At 38.9% G+C, this 25,584-nt stretch overlaps 1 protein-coding gene across 1 annotated transcript in view; it reads right to left on the minus strand.

Annotated features, from left to right (window-relative positions):
• LOC135210004 (integrator complex subunit 10-like) overlaps positions 1 to 25,584 on the minus strand; it is a 73,487-nt gene that overhangs the window by 33,111 nt on the left and 14,792 nt on the right.

A 25,584-nucleotide genomic window follows, 5' to 3' on the forward strand; every position in this document is an offset into this window, starting at 1 on the left:
CTTGCTATTCTCTGTGCCTTTGGTAGAGCATCCTGTAGAGATTGATCGAACTTCCATTTGACATATCGGTAAAAAAAAAAAAAAAAAAAAAAACTTTGCATGATATGACTTGCACTTATATACATGAAATCACAATTTCATTGCAAGTTCAGCAAAGAAATCGTTGATTTCTTTAAAGACATATCATCTAAGACTTATTCAGACTTGCTTTGCTAAGAATAATGATCTCGGTCTGTTCTTCCGCGCTGCTTCCATCATATGACAACAACTATTGAAATGGACGTAGCATAAAAGATAATTGGTTTGATTCTTACTTAAAAATCAAACTATGACAAATTCCTTCGTTTTTGTAATTCTGTCCCGTGAGAGAAACATTACCAGAAAACGACGCGAACACGGGAACAAATGCACGAACTCGAATACTTTTATCCTCTAGAAACTGCTGGATATGAAATCGGTCTAAAAATATATAAAAAGGAAAGGCTCGCTTAGGGTCTTTGGGGCAAGTGAGAAGCATAAAGTTTTTTCCTAGCACGTCTCATTGGCTTCGTGTTTCTCCCGAGAACAGGACAGACAAGAGTGGTTATTGAAAGCATTCTGAGATCTTTCACACCCCATCATTATGCTATTATGCAATAGACCGATCTTCGCCCGAGGCCTGGTAACAGCCTTCCTTGATCAAAAGGCTAAATTCACAAGACCAAATTTGCCAATCTTAGTTTAAAAAGTTTGCGGCTTCTTCTTCTTCTTCTTCTTCTTCTTCTTCGCAAGGAGACCAGAATCTTTATGCCGTACTCATTTGACTCCCAGTGCCTAGTTTGAAATGTCTTGGAAAACAGATAGGAAAATGAGGAAACGTTCAATTCGTGGACACGTCTGTAAAATAGTAAGTATAGAACCACACATTTTTTGTAGTATAAAACGAATGCACTTAAAAAGGAATCAAGTTCAGAGCCCAAAGAACGCTAGTACAATGATTAGTGAATCTGGGGTAAATTTTCTGTATATCTAGCTTATAACTTAAAGATGTCTTATTTTCAGTTTGTTATCCACAAAACAAATAATAATTCTGTTTGCAGACTTTTGTTTAGTCGAGTGTCAAAGCCGGAAAAGGAGCTTAATGTGGGAATGTTTTGCTGAACTGAGAGATAACATCTAAAAACAAATGAAATTCCGTACATAAACCTTCATTTCGGATGTCCTCGTAAGCGTTTCAGAAATTAAACTCTATGGGGTCTACCTACCTCCTGTGGTTGTAGGATCTAAGATGTGGTTGTAGGATCTAAGATTTTTTTTTTTTTTTATACGGGAACTCGCATGACTAGTAATGAGATATATTGCTTGTATTTGAGATAAAAAATGCTACCTTTTAACTATTTTTCATTTGCTCCTGATTTTAATGCTACACTGATATCTAATTATAAGTGATGACAGACAGCTCGTGAAATGTTACTTACGGATTTAGATATTACAAGAAAGGACACATCCAGGTACTAAGTAATAACTGCCTATAGGATTAGGTGTAAATGGAATTTCACTTGCTATAAGCATTAAGGTGCATGAAAAAGAAATATTATATCCTGAACAACTTGAGTGCTGGTAGCCATAGTTGCCAGTTTAGTGGAGATTGACACATAAGCCAATGGTTTTACAAACTGTTTCCATAAATTCCAGCTGTCATAGTAATGCAATAATGATAAAATTGCTTTTATATTGTATATTTATTATAAACAGAGTCGTAAAATTCACTTATTTCCACGGTTTAGTGTAAGTCTTATCGCCAGTTTGGAGAGTATACATATACCAATTAGTAACAGTGCTGGTAGTGGTTTTTAGACAAAAACACCCTGGGATTGTAACGGTTTCACACTGAAGAGAGAACTTAGGAGAAGTGAGACTGAGAACCAAATATTTTCTATCTATGTGACAGGAACACCTGATTTCTAAGTGAAGTTATTTAAGAGATTAATTAAATGTTTCAAATAAGCCTGCCCCTTCTTCGTAAGATGCTTTGCATCTATTACAAACCTTGGTCGAGAGAGATTTCCTGCAAAAGAGTCACATGTAGAAGAATGTATTAAGAATGGTTCAGGTACAGTTCATAAGATACTAAAGAACCCTCAAAAGAAGGAAGATTTGAGGATGATGTAATTCCTAATGATTAAATCCATATTTTTATGGTTAGAATATTAGTCAGACTAAACAAGTAATATTTTGTATCTGATATATGTTTATCACAATAAAGGTGCTTATATTATTATCATTATTATTATTATTATTATTATTATTATTATTATTATTATTATTATATTATTATTATTATTATTATTATTATTATTATTATTATAGTTATTATTATTATTATTATTAATATAAAACTTACTTAAAGAATCTGATATATATTATATATATATATATATATATATATATATATATATATATATATAACTTGATCACGAAGAAGTATATAAACAAGATGCTAAATATGTAAATAAAGGTTTTTTGCCATGAAGGTAAAAATGAAAAAAGCGAGATAGCCAAGTACTTTCGGACCGAAAGTACTTGGCTATCTCGCTTTTTTCATTTTTTCCTTCGTGGCAAAAAACCTTTATATATATATATACATATATATATATATATATATATATATATATATATATATATACTATATATATATATATATATATATATATATATATAAATATATATATATATATATATATATATATTATACATATATATATATATATATATATATATATATATATATATATATATATATATATATATATATATATATATATATATATATATATATATATATATGCAATTTTACATACATGGTTGTTTTCCATTTTATACCTACTGTAGATTGGAATTATGAAAAGCCCTACAGAAAGCACATCATAAAGCATTATTTCCTTTTGATGTGGCTTTCTTGGAGACCAGGTAAGATCTCAGTTGAGTTGCTTCATTACTTACTTTTGCATCGCATTGTAATGAATGTCAGTGTTATCTTTACTGTAAATATCTTTGGAATATTTGAGGTAATAAATATTGATGGTTAACATCGGCACCTAATTATGATGTACTAATATGTGTGTGTGTGAGAGAGAGAGAGAGAGAGAGAGAGAGAGAGAGAGAGAGAGAGAGAGAGAGAGAGAGAGAGAGAGAGAGAGAGAGAGAGAGAGAGAGAGAGAGACGAGAGAGAGAGAGAGAGAGAGAGAGAGAGAGATGGAAACATTTATTTTTATTGATGTCTATTGTTTATATTTCTGAGAAGATTTCTACTCGTTGGAATTAGCAAGCCTCTCAAATGGTTTCTCCTTGTGTACCCTGACAATCATGGGTCTTTACAAGGTTTTTCATACATAAGGTGTAATCTGTATGTTTTACATTACTTTTATACAGAAAAAGTAGATACTCCGAGACTAAAATTATATAAATTTAACTTAGAAGTTTAAATAGGCCATTATTACACTCTGCTGATATTTCCCAGCTTTATCATTAAAATTAACTTCGTATTCATCTCAGTATGCATTAATTCATATTTTCGTTATAATAATATTGATATTAATAACCAATAATGTTGGTTATTTTCTTAAATATGAGTTTTTTCAAAGAGTTAATCTCTGAAGCTATACTCTCTTTTCAACACCGAAAGGTAGAAACCTGTTATGCCGTATCTGAACGGCTCCGAACATTATTTCTTCTGATGATAAACTTTATTATTAGGAAAGAAAAAGGTTAATCATGGCTTCATCACCGGAAGAAGATGCACTTCAAACGACAGACGAAGAATACTTGATATATAAAGCTAAAGAAGCTCAGGGCAAAGATCCATGCGCCGCCAAGTGCTGGATGATAACTGCCCAGGTTCTGTTTCCTAAGAACTTCGGCATACAGGTAAATGGGATGTGGTCCTTATCGCTGAACTTTTCTTAGTAGTTACTATTATTTCGGTTCAAATCATGGAGCGAAATGCTAAGTGAGGCTTTAGTATAGGCCTTTCAGGCTTACTTTTACGTAACCTAACCTCGGACGCCATGACCTAGCCTAATCTGTGGATGTTGGCGGTGGACGGATGGATCTCGATTACCTAAGTCGTGACCCCACCCTCTGCATTCTTCTACCTTGTTTATTTTTTTAATTTTAGTCTATTGAATTTTGGACTGATAGGCCCACGCTAAGACACTGAGATCTTTGGAAAGTTACCTAGGGTAAAAAACCGCATGGTACAGGGGTGGACCATGTACGATCAACGTGAACAACCCCAAAAAAAGTACATTATAACGCGTCCTGACATCGGAGATGGGCATCAGTCGCGACTTGTTGTTGGTGAGAAACGGACTAAAGACCTCTACTCTCCTTACGAAGTAAGTATTTTCTCCAAAGTTAGAAATTAAGGCCAATTTTAAGATTTAAACAGAGGGTAGTGAAATGGTGGTACCAAGGCAGTCCAAATCTCCCAAAACGGCGTTCAACATTTTTACTTACAACTCGAATATTTAGAAGATTGACGCCATCTCGATGTTTACGGAGTTGCTTGTGTCAATAAACTAACCATTTCCTGTGATAAATCTGCACACCACTTGCACCCACAGACCCTGGGGCACTTTCATCACAACAATCGGAACACGGTCCCTAACCGGCTTGTTTGTTAGTAACCAACTGTTTTGGTAGAAGACGACGAAGCGCGCACTAGGATAATTTTTTAAATAAATAGTAAAACATCAATATTTTACATATTTATGATGATTAATTTGAAAATATTCGTTATTGAAAAAGTAACTCGATTCTGACTCAAATTTATGTAATTATTTTTTGGAATTAGAACGTTCGTTTAAGTCCTGTATTATGACGTCACGACATCTTGGCTTTCATACCTATTGTAAATAATTGCTTTACTCAACTTTCTTGCAGAACAGTTTACCAGTTATTCATGCAGATTATCAGCTATTCATGTAATTGTTATAATCGTAATGCGCATATATATCTTTGTTATTTACTTTTTGGATGTATGAAGATGTTTTACTGCCGGATTATCGCCGTAGTGTGACGCAATCGTTTTTGGTTCCTGGGCCTCTTTTTTCGCACCATAAGAAATTATGGGGCCGAATTGCAATGACCAGAAATCGTTAAAAGAGGAAAGTTACATTGATGGGCATATGTTTTGTATTGAGAAAAATACAAATTTTATTCAATAGCTAGCTTGTAAAAAAATACTTTATTACAAAAAACTTGATTGACAAATAAACAGCGATACCTACTATGGGTTTCAGCGACAGTGCAAGCACGTTTTTGGGCAATACCTATTTCTGTAATGAACACTCGTATCAGAATGAGATTTTGCTATAGTGCATTACACCCATGCCTTCATTTATAAGGGTATTGTGAATCCTAATCGTAAAGAATAACGACACTTGTCCTTGTACCAAGAGACAAAAACCCCATTATGCAGAAATGGATACGAACACGCGTAAAAAGCTCCACCTACCCTCTCCCCCCCCACCTCCACCGCCACCCCTTTCCTTCTTCGTTCCTTCGCCTTCCTTTCTCTCTCTCTCTCTGTTGCCATTCAGTATGTGTTGACCCTCCAAAACGTGGGTATAAGAACTACTACACAAAACGTTGAAATTGGTGAAATTAGGCTATGTATTGAAAGTATATATACATAAATATTAAAGCAATTTTATCATTATTGCATTACTATGACAACTAGAATTCATGGAAACAGTTTATAATAATGAATCGGCGTATGTGTGAAGCCTCCACTAATGTGGCAAACGATGATTTTGCTATTCTTAGCATGCAAACATTAAAGGTTACATTTATTTCTGGCATATGGTTATTAAAGAAAATTCAAAATACTAATATAGACTTAAATCAATGAAAAGTGCTAGAAAAAAAACAAAAAAAAAAAAGAAAAAAAAAAAATATATAATCCACTTATCCGTAGTCGTTCCTCTATGGTTTTCGGCAGCCAGATGTACAAAAACGTTAGAAACATGGGATTATATCTACTTTAGAAATATCTGTAATTTTTCGGGGTAATTTGGTTGCAAAAAAGGGATAATATACATGAATTAAATTAAAATTTTTAAATAATAAAGTAAAGTTGAACTAAATGACGAGTAAAGTAAACAATTTAGGGAATAAAACTATGCAGTTCCGTCGTCTGCTGCTCGTAAACGTGTTTGTGGCGCGCGCGCTTAAGAACCAGGAACAGCAACTTGTTTAAAGTGCAATGTGGAGTGAATTGAGACCAAAAGTGTATAATAACAATCAATAAGCACTGTGGAGTTTTCAGTTGTGATGGCAGTAAGGATAAAAACCACCGATTACAAGGTAAAAATGAATTCAGTTCAAAACCATGACCCTGGGAATAAAAAGTTTCATACTTTCAGTAATATAGGCAACAAAAATGTTGTTTTATTGTGCTGATTACAACTGCAATCTTGAGTAAGATCAATAAAAACGTTATATATATACGCTAACATTGTTCAAAATGAGTGCTGGGAAGGCTGGGAAAGATGGTTGTCGTCACTGATCAGAACCTGTACATCCACATGGTAGCCGCCATATTGGATTTCAAAACTGCCTTGAAAACATATTTGTTCCGACACGGCATACAAACCTTCGGTCCTTTTACAATAGGAAGGTACTAGCGGCAGCTGGATAGGTCGTAAGCTTTCGAACAAGGGGTTCGGTAGTTAACTGCTTGTCGACAGGCGCGCGCGCACGACTGTAGGTAAACAAATCACTTTTGCTTCGGCCTCTGTGTGGACGTATCATCGCTCTCTGCCCGTTCTGTCGCTTTCGCTGATTGTGTTTTTCTTTTTCTATTTATCTAGAAACTGAATTGTAAGTCAATTCATATTTATTTCCATTGAATTCAATTGTGAATTAAAGGATCTTGGTTTCACCACGCCCTCCGATTACCCGAGTGCCGGGACTGAAGGGCGTAAGTGCGGGAATTCATTTTCCCAGAAATGATCCTCGTATTGTGTATGCTCGGTGCCGAGGGCGGGAGAGCGCTCGCTCCGAGCGTATATTTTGGTTGGAAATGTGTAGATGAAAATCGTAGTAAGTGCTCTTTTTCATTTATATTTTTTTTGACCTGATGCTAGTTGACCGAGCGAATGCGCTCGGCACGGAAACTTATTCTGTATGGAAGTGGAATCGCAAGTACAGTATTCTTTTTCATTTTCATATATTTATTTTGATTGTAGCAATACTCATTTTGGATCAGTTTCCGAGCTTACCCGGAAATTGATCCTTTCCCCTTTTTATTTGAATGAAGTGAAATCGCAAGTGCAGTTCTTTTTCATTTTCATATTTTATTGAGATTGCATTGTTTACGGGGATCATGTTTCCGCTATTTCCCGGGAATTGATCCTTCCCCTTTTTATTGTATGAAGTGGAATCGCAAGCGCAGTATTCTTTTTCATCATATATATTTTGATTGCATCAATTCATTATGTCCGCTCAGTCAGGGAATTGATCCTTATGCCCTTGCATTCGGGCCGATGGCACGATTGCTCTCGGGCTCTTATATTATTGTTGGGTACATGGGTGCTGTGCGGGGGTGGGGAACGAGAAACCCCCCCCCCCCCCCCCCCCCGCTCAGCTCCCACAGATGGCCCTTCCCCTTGGGGGGGGGGAGGTTATCGGCGTTCTTCTCCTCGCCCGATCCGTCGAGCGCGGGGGAGGGCGCTCGGTGCCCGATGTACAATTGTATTCGGGGTCTTCCACTAGTTTCGGAGAGGGCTCACCCCCCCCGCGCGAGGGGACTTCCCCCCCCCCCACTAATCGCTATTACTGTTATTTCCGCAGGTGCTACTGCCACGAGGGTGGACCTTGGTGAGGTATGGGCTCCTTCCATTTGCAGGGCATGCTATGTCCAGGGGCTGCGGTTCTATGTCTGGGCCTACTGCGGTCACCCATAGAGTGGTGACCACGCTCCAGTGACGACGTCCCTCCTCACCTGGTTGTACTCGCCTCACGGGGTAACAGTCTTGCCTACAGCCGCTGTGAAGTGCCGTGCGCCGTACCGAGAGGGGGGCGTGCCGCCGCCGCTCGTGGTTGCCGCGCTGCCGCGATCACACTTCCGCTGCCCTAGAGCTCGCACCCCCTGGACCTGCCGCCGGTACCAGGATGTTGCTGGCTGCTGCTCCACTTCCTGTGTTTCCGGTGCTGCCTGCCGTACCTGCCGATTCTGGGCTGACTGTCCATGCAGTTGCTGCGCTGGCTTGTCCCTGCGTTGCTGCGCTGGCTGTCCCTGCCGTTGCTGCGCTGGCTGTCCCCTACCGATGCTGTGCTGGCTGTGCCTCGTTCCTGAGATGCCCATACCTGCTGATGTCGTCCCTGTTCGTGTGGTACTACCCAGACTTTGGTCTGTCTGTACAGGTGCGTCCGGGCCCTGTGGCTTCGGCTACAGCAGCCCCGGCTCCGCCCTGGATAGCAGATCTTACGTCTGTCCTGAGGAAGCTGACGAAGAAGAGGAGGAAGGTGTCGTCGTCGTCGTCTTCATCTTCTTCATCGTCGTCGGCTGCCGCCTCTTCCCCTTCGACCTCTAAGGCTTCACAGCGAGGAAGAAGAAGGTTGCCTCCTCCCTCCTAAGAAGTCTCCCTCGGGAGCTTCTCGGGACCCGTCTCACCTCGGTGGGACGGGAGGGTTCCTTCCGCTGGTCCTCCTGCTCCTTCGGGAGCGGGGCCCGTCTCTTCTTCCGCAAGGAAGAAGACTACGGGGACCAGAGGGGTACCGGCTAACACCGGTACTTCCTCGCCTGGTGTCAGTGGTTCTGCCACTGCATCAGGGTCCGTCTCGGCCTCTCGTTCGCGGGAGGTACCGAGTGTACGGTCGCCTACCAGCGACCGTGCAGCCAGGAACCAGACCTCTGAGCCCGCTCACGTCAGGTTCACGGCACGGGGCGGAAGACTGGTGACAGCCGCTCATGCGACTCTCACCAGCCAGCTCTCACTCTCGCGGCGAACAGCTGGCTACCCGGGACGTGACCGGTCCACGACCGACCACGGGCTGAGGTGGGAAGAGGTCCTCCCGTTCGCCGGTGCCAGCCACGGCTGGAACCAGCGACGTGACGTGCCGTGAGGACAAGCACCGGTCTCACTGTGACAGTGGAGCCTGCAGGTCGCCTGACCGTCGCTCTCACAGAGAGATCGGGTACGGCAACCAGCACCAGCTCTTCTGACACTCGAGATCGGGGCCGCTGTGCTCAGTCCAGCCGTTCTCCACAGCGAGACGGTTCGACCAGGCCTGCAGCTCGATCGCCACCGCGGGTTGACGATCGCCTGCAGCCTCCAAGCCTGCTGGTTCTGCCAGCGAGCAACGAGGGAGCGTTCAGGTCTGCCTCTCCCGTCATTCAACCTCCTCGGGTTTACGAGAGGAGCGAGGTATTGAGGAGTGATCGTGAGGGGTGCGCCCCTCATGATCCCACCACGACGCCCTACGTGCCAGGCACGGTTCTTGGACCGGCCAGACGTATGCGCAAGTGGATGGGGAAGAGCCGAGAGGCTGTCGCTGTTCCCCCTTCTTAGGAGGAAGGTTCTCGGAATATGCTCTTGTTCGAAGGGCTTAACGGTCCCACTCTGCAAGATGCTGTGACTTCCGAGATCCAGAGGAACTTTGCCGAGGTTATGGCGCTGATTCGTCAGCACAATGACCTCGGGGAAGGATCGCCGCTCCCACCAGCAGAGCCACCCGTCCTCGGCTCGAGTCGTTTTGGGGCCCGAGAGGGAACCCAAATCGACGGTGGGTCTGCCGCGATCGGAGCTTGCCGACTGTGTTGAACCAGGTAGTCTCTCGTCTCCGGACAAGAAGGCTCTCTCAGTTCTGGCCGGTCGAACAAGCTACTTCACCTCCTCTACTGCGACAGAGGCGTTTCTACGTGTCTTCGGACACCGTATTTGGAATACCCCTTCGGTCCTCCTGAGGTTTCGACCTCGACGAGGACTGGAATGAGTCGGAGGACGGTATCGGCTCTCTCCTGTCAGGTGTCGATCAGCCCCACCCAGACGACGTTCACAGTGGCGGCAGACACTTACCTACAGTATGAGTTCGTAACCCTCCTCGTGGGAAAACGTTTTCTCCTGACGATACGTTTTCCCAGGCTCTGAGAGGCCATCGCCGTAAGGCGATGGCTGCTCCTTTTCTTCTCCAACTGCTAGTTCCGCTGGGAAGGCGAGCCAGTATCCAATTCCTCCCCCATTCCCTCTCTCCTTACAGCTACGAGGGAAAGGGGAGGGATCCTACAGAGATTTCTCTGTAAGATCCCACGTTAGGGGCTGCGATACCGGGGGAATCGAGTAGGACCACCAGCCGATATCGTTTGACGAATTCGGTGGGGGGTTTCGCAGAGTGCTTAGAATTCTACGGAATTTCTAGCGCACTCAGAGTGTTCGAGTTTTTTACGATCTCCAAACACTTAGGCGAGACCACGGTCCAAAGTGAGCGAGAATCCCCGATAATTGTTACACGATAATCAGGGAACCTCGCTTATGCTCGAATTCCTGTAATTTCTAGCAATTGGAAGAAGACTGCTGCTGAAAGAAGAGTATCTCACAGTAGGCGCTTAACCTGGAATAGAGAAGAACGGACAGGAACTTCCAGTTTGGCTTGAACTATCGTCTTCGGTATTCTGTTCACCATTGAAGCTTTCCTTTGGAAAGACTTCTCCTTCACTCTCTTGACTAGAGAACGAAGGCGGTCGATCTCCAATCCTTATTCTCATTCCTCGAGGGGAAAAGATTTTAGGATGGAGGTCGTGGTACAGAACCTACAAATATACTACGTATATTACCCTCGCGACATGATTCTTTAACAGTTGAATTGTCCGGGGGGTAGGCGCATACCGTAGTTAAACTCTACGGTTTGTGACCGAGACGAATTGTATCTTAAGGGTATCGGCGGCCTGTAATTTTGGCGAAATTGGCTCAAATTCGTGAAAAATGAGTTATCGTCATATTTCCATACATCTGGATCCCGGCCATTGCACACGTAAGATCATATCAATACGAAGCTTTTTAAATGGTTTAAAGGCCAATTTAAAGGCCACTCCAGTAGAGAATTAAGGTCTGGTTAGGGAGGTGTTTTACTATTTCATTTTCTATTCATTCTTTAAGTATTTGAGTTTCTTTCATAGCATTTTGTTTCGTATGCCGTACAATATGTTTTCCTGATAAAGATGGCAACTCTTCCCATGACTGAATAATGCGAGCCACTTGTCTCGAGGGAGAATTCTTGTATTTTTTTTATGCAATCGTGTATTTGTTATTTTCAATCAATTGCAACACTTCCTCAGACTTTTAGACATCAATTGTGTATTATATATACTACTAACATGCCAAAAAAAAGAAGTTTAATAAACGAAGGGAAGCAAGCTCTCATAATATCAAAACTTTATCTTGAAACTAAAAGTATAGAGAGCCTAATGTAGCTTCTGACATGTCGCTACCTGCCATGTGTGCTGAAGAGATGCCAAATACTTCCTATTATGAAGCTCCGAGGGAAATCTATTATTCCTTTGCACAAATATATCAAGATGATGATGATGATGGCACCGACGACTTTGTTTTGAAGTTATCTGATGATGAGGAGGGGGAGGAGGAAGAGAATGAGCATTTTCAAGATGTAATTGCTTTCCCTGATGTAGCAGGTGATGTCAGTGTTTTATCAGGAGCCAACCTAAGGAGTTTTTTTATTGAGAAGTTATATGACTGAAAAAGAAGACGTTCTGAGTGTAAGCAATGATGGAGAAATAGTTTCATTACCCTTGAGAGCTCTAAAAGACGCTTTTAGTTCGGACGTACTGCGGGCAGTGGGACAGCAATATAACACTTGAAATTGATAAAAACAGTTTTGATGTTGACTTGAAACTAACGTGTAAGTGTGAGGTGCCATCTGAAAGTGTGAAAACAGAACATATCGGTGAAACAACAGCTTCATTTATATATCAAAACATATTGCTGCAATAGAACATAATATCGGCTATGCACCAAGTTCATTGCTGCCTATTATGAGAAAAACGACAGGAGAAAACCTGAAAGGCCTTCAGACGAAAGAGAAGACCAGGAAACGAAGGTCTGCTATGCATTCCAGAAAGCAAAAGAAGCAAAGAACATCAAAAGGAGGATATGAAGGAGGGGCTCATTAGCCTTCTAAAAACTTGGCAGCACAAGAGTAGAGTGGCGTTCTACGATAACCCCCAAAAATAATATAAACTATTTTCTTTAAGTGATAAATGTTTGTTTTTTTAGAGGGAATAATATCTCTTATAAAAAAGAAGGAAACAGACGCCATGTAGGCTTTTCCAAGAAACTTTATATGCTTCTGAAAGCAAAATAATTGGTTAGCAAACTTTAACTGCGTTTTTCTCAAAACATACATTTTCTACATTCAAATTCTAAAACTCTCTTATTTATGAATGGATTTTAATAATCTAAAAAGAAATTGGAATAAAGATAGTGAGAGAACACATCGGCAAATTTTTTTTTCTTTTTTTTTCTAAAAAAATTTTTTTACCAATATCTAATACATAATTTTAGGGTATTTTTTATTGAATTTTTTAAAATATTTTTTTTAAATAGCACACATCACATATTGGATTTCTGAGTTTGCCGTTTTATTTGATAGGTATTAAACTTTCTGCTATTACTTTTTTCTTTAAATTGAATGATAAATAAGGAAGGAGATACACTTTAAAAAACAAATAAAAAATGCTATGTTTAAACAAATATTTAGTTGTAAAAAAGAGTTTTTATCTAATTCACCTGAAATTTTGTGTGCATCTTTAGTCAAACTAGAGGTAACACCTGTGCAAGTTTGAACACCGTCATTCAAAATTAACCCCCGACCCCGCCGATACCCTTAATTGAACTGCAACTCGGGGTTGCCTGCAACCTCCCAGCAGTTATCAGTTTCGATTTTAGATACTTGGTATTGTCATGACAACACCAAATCAGCTTTTGTATTTACCGAAATCCGTTTCAGTTAAATATAATTGCTCGAGCGTATTCTTTATGCTCGATGGTTCTAGCCGAACGCATTCCTTCGTTCCGTCACCGAGAGCTACTGCGTATTGAACTGCCTGATAGCGGCTCAGTATCAGCTAGGTCTCGGAGATGGGCGGTCGGTTACGTCTCTCTCTCCCCTGGTTGGATTGACTACCGAACCGTATCTCTGCCCAACAATCATGGACTTAGGTCTCTGATTAACGGGGATTCTCGCAATAATGAAGGACCATCTACTGCTGTGACGCTCGATTTCATCGCCTCGACATTGCGAGAATTTTCAACAGAGATATCTCTGGACTCTTTCATCTTTCTGTTACCGCACGGTAACAGAAGTCTGTACTAGTCAACCGCTGCATCGCACCGCGATAATGCGAATGATTTTTGCAGACATCTGAGTTTGTCTTCAAAATATCTCGTATTCGTAGGTGTGCAATTTCATTGCTCCGCCCGAATTAACAGATATGTCAGAAGACATCGCCTACTCTCCGACCTGACAGCTCTACTTCCAAATGTCAGCCCATGAGAAGCAGTTCTTCATTACTGGAAAGCGCTCCGCTTTTATTGCAACTACGATCCTCACCGGACAGCAATGAATAGCGGTTAGCGTTCTCAGTCTTTGTAGCACAGGTTCAGAATCTTGAGAATCCTTCTCTCGGTTCAGCTGTGAAGACGTAGGTTGCATTTCTGTACACCTTCGTCTTCAACGTCACATAGTGTTGTTTCTCCTTAGCCGAGAATCAACTATACTATGAGATATCTTGCCATCAAGGACCTCGGTCTCTAGAAGGCAATTGACTTTCGCCTGTTGGGCACATGCCTTAAGAGAGTCATCACCTTGCCTTTCTGGCATCGGTGACGAACAAATTATTTGTTTAGTCTCTTGGCATAACCCTTTTAAGGCGAAGGTCACGTGACTTGCTCGGGTGCTTGGACAACTGCCTCCTACCGAACGCAGTCAGTAGGCAGCTGTCAGAGCGCCCAAGTCTGTTACGAACTTCGCTGTGGACGTTAGTTCGGTTGTTCCATAACAATCTTTTCTTCGTCCTAACGGCTTGTCACAGTACCCATACCATCGACACCCACCATTGAGTGTCGGTGTCCTATCCACTACCGAGAACAACAACTTCGCTGCAGACGGATAGACCAGTATGGGTACAGGACATCACCGAAGTCGAGAAGAGGGATAGGTCATACGACCATTCCCTTCTTTTCCTCTGAGGTAATTGCATGACTTTTCCTGCGAAGTCAAGCATCCAGGGGATGGGGATTCGTGACGCTCGATTTCGTACCGAATTCGTAGCGAAGACTCTGAACCCTTCGGTTCCTGACGATCGGTTAGAGTCCTTCACAATCCCCTCCCTAATGGACTTCACCGCCTTCGATGCGAAGGAGATGCTGCTTTGTCCTGTGAAAGCGCGACCGCGCTTTCTGAAGAAACTCGACATCCCAGGCTGAGTGTTGAAGACTCTTCGTCAGCACCAGATGACCTAGAAGTACACTCCCTCGAGTTACACAAGAACTTCTCCGTGGCGCAGGTACTGAAGGCAGGGGGTCTTGGTACAACCAGACCACCGGCACCTCCTTCTACCTTTTGGATATTGCCCACAGGTCCTTGATCGTTTTCCTTAGGACCCGTGGTGGCTGCTCAACACGTTGTCTAGCTAACCCAGACCCTAGCAGGCTGAACAGCATCGAGTCCTGGTGTGACTGTAAGAATAGATAAGTGAATGAGAGAGTGGACTGGCTTCTCTTCCTATCTTTTTATTTTTCTACCCCCCTACCTGTGGGTAGAGGGATACGGTCATCACCTTGCTGGATAAGGACGAGATGCCAGGTGAGCTACTCGACAGAGCCCATCCTATCCTTTCACTAGGGATGGGAGCGAATATCCACCACTTCCTCCTACTAAGGGGGGGAAGTGGATGCCAACAAGAGACAAACCATAACGTTATGTTGCCTCTTGCAAATAGGAACTTGTTCTTGTTTGCTGGTACGAAGAGATACGCTTGCCTCTCTCTTAGTACTTGGTCCAGAGGTCTGACCATTGATCCTGCGGTGCACACCCCGATCAATCGGACAGAGGCTTGGATCCCAATCCCTCGCTCTTACGACCAGGGAGGCATTCCAAGGTTGGGCGAACACCAGTCTGTTCACAAAAGACTCAGATTCCTCCCACCAAGAAGTGAGTCTTCCTATTGTAAAAGGACCGAAGGTTTGTATGCCGTGTCGGAACAAATGACAATTTGTCCAAAATTGCATTTTTCCTAACTATACAAACCTGAGGTCCTTTTACACATAGCCCCACCTCATGCCACCCCTCACTCTGCAGTTTTTGCTTGGGCCAAAAGCAAAAGTGATTTGTTTACCTACCAGTCGCGCGCGCGCGCCTGTCGGACAAGCAGTTAACTACCGAACCCCTTGTTCGAAAGCTTACGACCTATCCAGCTGCCGCTAGTACCTTCCTATTGTAAAAGGACCTCAGGTTTGTATAGTTAGGAAAATGCAATTTTGGACAAATTGTCATTTTACGAAGAGCGTCACATGCTTATTTTAGTTCGTATGGGCTTTTTCATATACCACATTCTGTTGACGAAACTTCAATCTTTTGAATGGTATGCTTGGAGTTGTAATTGTATTCTTGTTTCACCATTTAAATATCGAGTGAATAAGACCTGTCCACCATGATAAGGGTTGGTAGTCGCTGGTGTTTCCCCCTATAATGAGGTAACTTTCTCACCAGTATCAGAATTGCTAATTTTACCTGTGTATTTGGCTGGAGAAAAAAATTACTGTGGCATTTAAGTAATAACCGTCACCCACAAACTTGTAAAGAGTGTAAATATAGCAAGGTCAGTTAGTAGGGTAAAACACCGTGTGGACTGGCCAACTCACCGACTACCACGGCTAGGCCACCCTTCGAAAAAGTATTTTTAACGGGTCCTGAAACCGTAGATGGTCATCAGTCACGAGTTGTTGTTGGTGAGAGAAGGAGCAAAAGACTTCTACTCTCCTTTCGAAGTAAGTATTTTCTCCAAAGTTAGAATTTAAGGCCATATTTTAAGATTTAAACAGAGGGTAATGAAAAGGGTGGCCAACACAGTGCCCACACCACCAAAATGTTTTTGAAATTTTTACTTACAACTCGGAATATATTTAGAAGATTGACGCCATGTCAATGTTTGCGGAGTTTCTTGTGTCAAAAAACTTCCCATTTCCTGTGCTAAATCCGCACACCACTTGTACCCATAGACGCTGGGGCACTTTCATCACAACAATCGTGCACCCAACCTCTAACCATACTTATCAAAGGGGACTACGGCATTCTTTGCGGCGCTTTGCGCCCTTCAATTGTTTATCAGTGTTGTCAATTGGTATGTGTTTACCCTCCAAACTGGGTATGAGACTTAAACAAAACCGGGGAAATGAGTGAAATTAGCGTATCTATTTGTAGTATATACATATACATATTACAGCAATTTTATCATTACTGCATTACTATGACAACTAGAATTCATGGAAACAGTTTGTAAATGCATCAGCGTAAGTGTGATGCTCCACTAGATTGGCAACGAGTCATTTTTCCTCACGTCGTCTGCTCGTAAGTATACATCCGAAATATTTGTAATTTTTCGGGATTAATTAGGTTGCAAAAAAGGGATAATAGACATGAATTAAATAAACATTTTGAAGTAAAGTTAAATTAAATAATGAATAAAGTAAACAATTACGGGAATAAAGCTTTGCACCCATAATCAGTGTTGTCGTCTGCTGCTCGTAACTGTGTTCGTGGAGTGAGTACTACTTAGGAACCAGGAACAGCAACGTGGTTCAAGTGCAATGTGGAGTGAATTAAGACCAAAATGTGTATAATTACAATCAAATAAGCACTGTGGAGTTTCAGTTGTGATGGCAGTAAGGATAAAACCACCGATTACAAGGTAAAAATGAATTCAGTTCAAACCATGACCCCTGGAATAGAAAGTTTCATACTTTCACTAGTATGGGCAACAAAATGTTTTATTGTGCTGATTACAACTGCAATCTTGAGTAAGATCAATAAACGTTACATATATATGCTAACATTGTTCAAATGAGTGCTGGGAAGGCTGGGAAAGATGGTGGATTCCCCGTGGTTAGACCGGCCAGCCTCACGATTGCCGCCATATTGGATTTCAAAACTGCCTTGAAAACATATTTTACGAAGAGCGTCACATGCTTTTTTAGTTCGTATAGGGCTTTCATATATCACATTATGTTGACGAAACTTCAATCTTTTGAATGGTATGCTTAAAGTTGTAATTGTATTGTTGTTTCACCAATTACATATCGAGTGAATAAGGCCTGGCCACCGTGATGACGATGGATCGTCCATGATTGTTTACCCTACATGGATGTCGCTTAACCCCCGCAAGACGCGGTAAATTTGAATGGCGGGTGGTACGTACGTAGCTAAAATTGATACGCTGATCCGCACGGGTTCTGCACAATTAATTAATTGTAGTTTATTGTTAATTATCTTCTTTATTACTACTTATATTTTCACTTCAAATAAATTTGCAAGTTCAAGGCAGAACTTTTAAATATGAAATGGACACCTTTTAAATTGTATTATTCCCTTCTCTATATTTTTCTAGATTTTCCTTTAATATCCAAAATTTGGTCAATATTCTCAGCGTTAGTGAAGACAAATTTTGTATCCTAATTTCATAAATTACTGCTTGATCAATTTACGTAAACTCAATGCTATAATATTCCAAATTTACTTGTCATTCAGGGGAAAGCAAAAGCAGATGGATATACAACATTTTCAGAACCATTTTTAGAGTATAATTCATAACTACCTCAACACATGGCACTAAACTCAAACACCTCTGAACGTATGTGAAATATGCCTTGTTCAGTAAACACAGCACAAACAAGTATTAATTATATATATATATATATATAATATATATATATATTATATATATATATATATATATATATATATATATATATTTATATATAATTTACATTATTTATATATGTGTATATATATACTACATATATATATAGATATATATATATATATATATATAATATTATATATATATATAATGTGAGTGCATGCACATGTTCATTTATATATCTACATGTGATACAGTATACTAAACAAAAGAAAGGAAAAATATATGTTCAGCCATAGTCGGTACTTACTCTTAGTTCTTATGATATGAAGCAAAGCATGCAGCACAAAGACCAAAAACATCACATTTTTGGTTTATTATTCCCAAAGTAGAGTGTACGTTTTTATTCAATATCAGCATGTAATAATTACAAAAAATAAGAATTATGATAAAGATTATCACTCGAAACCAAGACGCCAACCATGATATCTCAATGTACATTCGAAAAATTATTAGCTTTTGCTACAAATTCACTTATATGATATACGAATTATTCCATTACTGGTAATTCCTGTTATCACTTAAAACTTGTTTTATCATTCTATCATGTCTTTATCCCATATTAACCTGTAATAATTACAAAAAAATAACGATAAGAGATAGTAGTTATCGAAAGCCGGTCACGAAACACTCAAAACCAACGCCGAGACTGAAGTTTTGCCGGGAATTTTTGCTTTTTTCCACGTCAATAAACCTTTTAACCAATTAAGTAACGGCGGGATTCTAATGATGTCATTGTGATGTAATAACATTTAGCCAATGACACTCAAGTATTGATACGGCATCATAGGCACGGTAACTGGTGTAAGAAATCTGTCTCTAAAAGTATTGGCGCGCCGGTTCAAAATCGGGCCACTAAAGTGGCTCAGCGCGTCGGGAGTTGGAAAGCCAGAAAAGTGGCCTCCCTCGTCGTTTAGGGGGTTAATATAAACTACTAACCTAACTTAGATGGCAGGTCCTTATCTGGTTGGAGAGATCTCCCTGACTTATGCTGACCTAGAGTGCTGTAAGTTATAAGAAATTGAGAGGGAATGCGCCTTAACCTAACCAAGGATGCCATCTTGTTTGTTGAGAGGGTTAATCTAAACGGCAGGTATTTCTTTGGAAATTGCAGTTTCCTATAGTATATTGGTTGCATTTATCTATATTATTAACCTTTAAGACCGGGCAAAATTTGAGGTCGGCCAATTTAAGAAAAAACACACCAAGGGAAAAAGGAAGATATGCAGATGCTGAAGGTGTAAGATAAAAAATAAGAAGTTGAAAGTGACTACTATTTGCAACCCCTTGTGGGGCTTCTTTTACAAGACAATCATAAATTTTACCAAGTTATACATGTTTTTTCCTAATTAATTTTATTGTATTTTGTAAAATTATAATTACAGCTCGCAACATCATAACAGATAATTACTAAAATTAGTAACAAATTCTGAGTATATTTGCTGTAAAATATTTACCTAAATTTAGTGAGATCGAAGATGCAGTCATTTTTTTGGATTATACATGTTTTTTCTAACAATTTCTTTGCACTTTTCCATGAAAAAAAAAAATATAACTGACATACTCTCCTAAATGATAAAAAGTTAAACAAACAGCAACCCTTGGGTATATGTATGAACAAATATATATAAAAAGACATCATGTGAAAGAGAGAGGCACTACACACCCTCTTGAAATCAAGCACACAACCAAGTCCTGAGATACCTAGAGTCAGCGAGCTGAGCCAGTCTAAAAGTTGCCATTAGTTGATTTATTGGCCATTGAAGTAATGGGACCTCTTTTCCACCCAGTTTCTCCAAACCTGTTATTGTTACGCGTGAGGGTATCCGTCCATTAAGGGTTAAGGATTATACTATGATGAATTTGGATTTGTTTTGATGATGGCATTATTATTTTTCAGTTTGAAGTCTACCAAATTGAGAAAGCAGCGAAGAATGTGAAAGAGGCAGCAAAATGCTTGGGAGTATTGTAAGTTTTGAGAAATGTTTCTTGCTCTATAATTTACAGTAGTATTGACACTTCATGTTTACGAATTGATGATTGGATTAATTGTGGCTAAAGATTATTAGGCAAAGGCCACTTGGGCAGGAACCTTTCTAACCCAGACTTGGGGGAGGGAAGGTAAATAAGAGGATTGAAAAAGAGGTTCCTAACTCCAAAAATAAAAAAACCTACATTATCTTTAAAAAGTTATTAGATTATAGGAATTGAGAAAAATTAAGTATGCTACAGATAAAATCAAAACCCTTGAGACATGGAAAGTTTGAACATGTCAACCAGTAGTTAATAAAATGTAAATTTTTAGTTGTCTCCTGCCTAAACATAGAGGAGCAACATTGAGGAACGCATGAAAAACCCATAATTTAATTTTCAATGTACGTTTAGCTGTGCCTGAATTAGGAGTAGGGATGTGGCTGTAAGAGTATGACAGTTTTCATTGAAGGATCCTGCCTAGAAAAGAATAGTTTAAGTATATGTTAGACTTATGTTGCCGGTATTTTTAGAAAAAGATTAAGTTTCTTGTGCTTGGAAATGTTAAGAGGATTTTTATTATGCTGACTTTGTATTGCAACAAAGATTCTAAAAAATATTTTTATGTTTTCAGGTTACGAGAGTTTGCTCCAGAACCTTTACTGTGGCGGGAAGTTGACACAATCATGACAGCCTTAAGGCACAGCTCACCCGAATCACAAGGGACTTCATTCTTGAATTTATTGTTTAATATGCTGCCCAAAGGTGAATTTTTATGAATAAATTAAGTCTTTAGTTTCTAAAACTAACTTTTAATTGGAGAAAATGGGTTAGAATTTAAGACTCGCCTTTGCCTTTGTTATTTTAATTTTCATTTATTGAATATTGGCAAGTAAATTGCCTTGTGAAATGTTGACATAGTTTGATTTGTTATATACCATAAATTTTTGATTTTTAATTAAGTCATTATTGTAGAGTTACAGTGGCATGTTCTCTTAGAATAATGTTCATGCAATTAAATAAGCTCAAAAATTTATTTTACTAATGTGTATTATTTATGGAGTCACCAGTTAACAAATAGATATTTTTAATCAAGAAAAAGGAAGAGTTTAAGATATCTGTAATGTTTACAATTGAGCCGTACTCATGCCAATGTGTCTTTCTTCCATCATAACTGTTTCTAAAAATTAAGTAGTAGACTGCTTTTTCCATTTATTGATAATAGGTTATGGGAATGTTTCTTTTTATATTTGGGGACTCAACACCATGATGCCTTCATACCTAAATTGTGAAATGGCTGCAAGTTATTGTTCTCCTATTTCAAAAAATGCATTTTTTTTTTAATACAAAGTAAAGATTATTTCACCAAAGAGCCCACCTTCTTGCTCTACATTCCAGTGTTCTAAGATTGCAAATCTTTGGTCGAATGGTGCATGCACATTGAGCTCCTGGGAGGATGGAGAGGGAGAATTTGTAATAAACAAACTCACTTAAAGTTAAGGGTTTGTATTTTCAGAAGCAAATTAAGCTTTAATTACTGGTGAAAGTTCACATTCAACTTCTTTCGTACATTCAGCCAGTATGTGACTTTTTTATTTTTTTTTTTATAGATGTTCAGTTAGGGATGGTATTGTCTGCTGCTGAGCGTTCACAAGATATGATGACTCGGTGCCGGCTGATGTTACTCCTGACAACCACATTTCCGGAAACAACTGCTCATCATGGGGTATGAATGTTGCACAATCTTTGCATGTGTTCTGTATTTGTCTGGGGTTCGTATAATTCTGTATAATTTTTGTCTTGTGATTGAGGTTAGATTCCTACTAGATTTGTTTATGGTGGGTAATTAACTAAATATACTAAATACTAGTGAAGAGTATAAGGGGAAAATATGATGTTTATAATGTAGCAATCTATTATTTACATAATGTGGGTTATGTAGTAATTATTTGCAGTAGTATGGTGCCTCTATCAAATACTACTGCCTGTATGTTGATTTAGCCAAAGTTGGTGCTATTGGAAAATATGTTTGTTAGCAGGTCTAGGACAATTTGTTGATGGCCAGTATGGTGACTGAAATCAATGTAATTTATGGTGTTCTACATAGTAGTATTCTTGTTCCATTACATTTTGTATTATGCACAATATGTAGTTGTTGCATGTGCAGACAATGTTACTCTTTTTGTATTCAAGCCATCCATTGAGTTTAGACTTGCGGTTAATGAATCTTTAAAGAGAGATTTAGCTTAAGTTGAACCTTAACTTAAGTCAAAGTATGATTGTCAACTGCTAACAGGCCCAGGAAATTGGATCCCATACTCCACCAATTTCTTTTTGACAGTACTTCTTTAATTACACTCAACTCATTTAAAATTTCAGGTATCATTCTCGATTGCAAATTCACTGTCTTTGTTCTTAACCTCAGATGACTTTGTAAAAGTTGGAATGTTATTAGGTTCTTATGTAGAAAATTTATTATTTGGAATTAATTTTACCTACTGTTGGAGTGTAAGCTATCTAACAGTAGGTAAGTATTCAAACAATAACTTCTTGAAAATTAATATACGTATTCAGTTTATCATACTTTTTAAGCCAGGCATTCTTTTTTGAATTTCAGCTGAAGTTAGTCGACAGTTTGTTAGCAGCCGAAAAACATTGTTCTGGGCCTATTAATCCATTCCGACGTATGCTTGGTAAGTTTGGGTCAGCTGATTTTTCGGTTATGCTTTGAGATAGAGAATATAATATGAACAAACTTTTGTAATATATTGTGTATTGTAGTTTTGTTTATTCAAAGTAGAGGCTGATCACTTCAGTACATTTTTGGAACAGGTAATTGATTAAGAATTTGTTTGCAAAACCAAAAATTCCATTTACAGTTTTAGACCACAAATTACTCTGTAAATTTCCAGTTCAAAATATTTTAAAAGACTTAAAGTTTGATTCATGACTAATTGAAACAAAGTATATAAAAACTAGTCCATTGCTTTTCAAAATGTCAAGGAAATAAACAGCATAGATGTTAGAATACCATGAAGTGCACACAATTGCTGCTAGGGAGTGCTAAAACTGCATGTGCTTAAAAGAGGAGGAATCACATAATAATCTGTTTGCATTAATATTGACCTCTTATGAGAATAAAATATGATGATAAAAATATTTAATTTCAGTTTGCGAACTGCTACCTAGACTTCTTCAAACACGTGGGTTAGAAGTACGACCAAAGACTCTCCATAATTTATTATCCAGGGCAATTGAATTCTATATAGCGTATGTAACCACACCACCTAAAGTTATGCAGGTAAGGAAATATAGGTTTAAACTTATCTGGTTTGGATAAATAATGCCCAGCTTGTTCTTAAAAGTAAAGAGCAACAATCAGTGTAATTAAGATATGAGTTAGACTGACCTTGTTACATTGTTAGTCAGAGGTAACCATAACCATTTAATGGACATGTAGTAAATGATATACATTTTAAATTATTATAGGGCATACTAGATGGTGATAGCAAAATTGAAGATCCCTGGCAACAACTTTTCTCAATTGTTCAACTTATTGGCTGGAATCTTGGCTGGGACTTATCATCAGGATTTGTAAGTACCAGGTAAGTAAGTTTACAAGTATAAAGATAGAATATTTCTTAGCCTACAGTTGTAAAGTATTAAAAAAATAAACTATAGAAAATTATTTAGGTCATGGGAGGATGGAAATTGATTTTCACTTTTCTTTTCTTCCTTTGGGAATGAATATGTGCTCCTTTATATGTCCTGTATGTTACTCGGGTGGGTTTTCACAAACTTTTTTTTATTAAATATTTCAGCTACTTTCCTACATTGTTTTGATACATTTATTGCTAGTGCTGAATTCAAACAATTGTTTTTTAAGTACAGTGGTACCTCGAGATACGAAATTAATCTGTTCCGAGGTGGCCTTCGTATCATGAGTTTTTCGTATCTTGAACCGCATTTTACATGTAAAATGCCTAATCCGTTCCAAGCCCTACAAAAACACCCCAGCCAATTATATTTCCAGTCCTACAATACATGTTCTAGGGTTACGACGCCAATCCGACGGAAGAAATATGACTCCAAAAAGGCAAAATACTGTACATACTTGAGTAATATTCAACTGCATGTAATGTTTAACCCCATTTTTACTGCATATATTAGGACTTTAGCATATGTCCCTTAGCAATAAGCCTAGCCTATGTTAGCGGTTGCTACTGTAGCCTAGTCTATGATTCTGACATCTAAACCTAAGAAGCTAAAAGCTTAGAATATGCCAATAAAATGTATAAATAATCAGTTTGTACTCATTTCAAATAACTATTAATTAATCATTAACTTTAATACACAAAAAAAAAAAAAAAAACCTTCCAATTGTTTGTTTACATTCAGCTCTTACGAGTACCAAACGAACGCCAAGCAATCACTTTTCCTAGGACACAGTAAGACATAAATTTTCATTAGTATCTCTCTTCAACTAATGAAATTACCAAACAGTATAATAACCATTCATTTCTGTTCTTTATTCTATCTTTACCTAATGGAGATACCGAGTTACTGACAGCTATAATGAAACATACGTAACGTAATATTAAAACAGAAGAAGAATTCTAAAAAATACATATTTGTTGGCTTCGATGATAGCAGTCTGATTTATTTTATATTTTATGATATCTAATTCACAATTTTTTTTATTAAATGTATTGCATGTACTCATTTCAAATAATTATTAAGTAACCATTAACTATAATAAACAAAAAAAAAAAAGCTTCCAAACTTCTGTTTACATCCAGCACTTACGAGTATCGAACGATCGCCAAGCAATCACTTTTCCTAGTACACAGTAAGCCATAAATTTTCATTATCTCTCTTCATCTACTGAAACTACCAAACAGTATAATAACCATTCATTTCTATTCTTTATTCTAATGTTTTTTTTTTATTAAATGTATTGCATGAATAAGTTTTTCAATTTACAGCATCCTTTTACCAATAGAATACATAAAGCACAAGGGGTAGATGCTGACCAATAGGAGAGCAGGATCTTATGGGGTGACTAGCATCAGGAACCAATGGGAGAGTGGGAGGATGGTGGCGAGTTTACTCAGTTGGCGGCGTGGGAGTTTTAAAATTGTTCTCGGTGGTCCGGGCGAATCTCGGGACTTTACAGCAACAACCTTTCGTAACTTGAGCAATTTTCGTATGTAGAGCCGTAAAAATTTTTTATTTGCTTTCGTATCTCGAGTTTTTGGTAAGTTGAGCCTTTCGTATGTCGAGGTACCACTGTACATGTATGGCAATAAGCAAGAATTAGTGTTATACTGCTGTCAGTTTTTTGTATTACGGTAATAGATTACAGCCTCTATTTATATGTTATTCTGAGCATGATAATTGTGCGGTTTCATGTTTAGAGTAAAGTAGAATTGTACTGTATTGTCAGTTTATTGATATCTTTTTTTATATTTTTTTAGTAACAGAGAACTCATCTTGCAAAGAATTCAGAGCCTTGTTGAAGGAGGGGCCCGTTTGGGTGGGCCCAAAGGGGAAGGAGGAGAAGATGTGCGAGAAGTACTGTACACCACTCTAACCATTTTTCTCCATGCCCTCATGGATTACACCAAACGACTATA

Source organism: Macrobrachium nipponense, chromosome 39, assembly GCF_015104395.2.
Source record: "Macrobrachium nipponense isolate FS-2020 chromosome 39, ASM1510439v2, whole genome shotgun sequence".
In the NCBI taxonomy this organism is placed as follows: Eukaryota; Metazoa; Arthropoda; class Malacostraca; order Decapoda; family Palaemonidae; genus Macrobrachium; species Macrobrachium nipponense.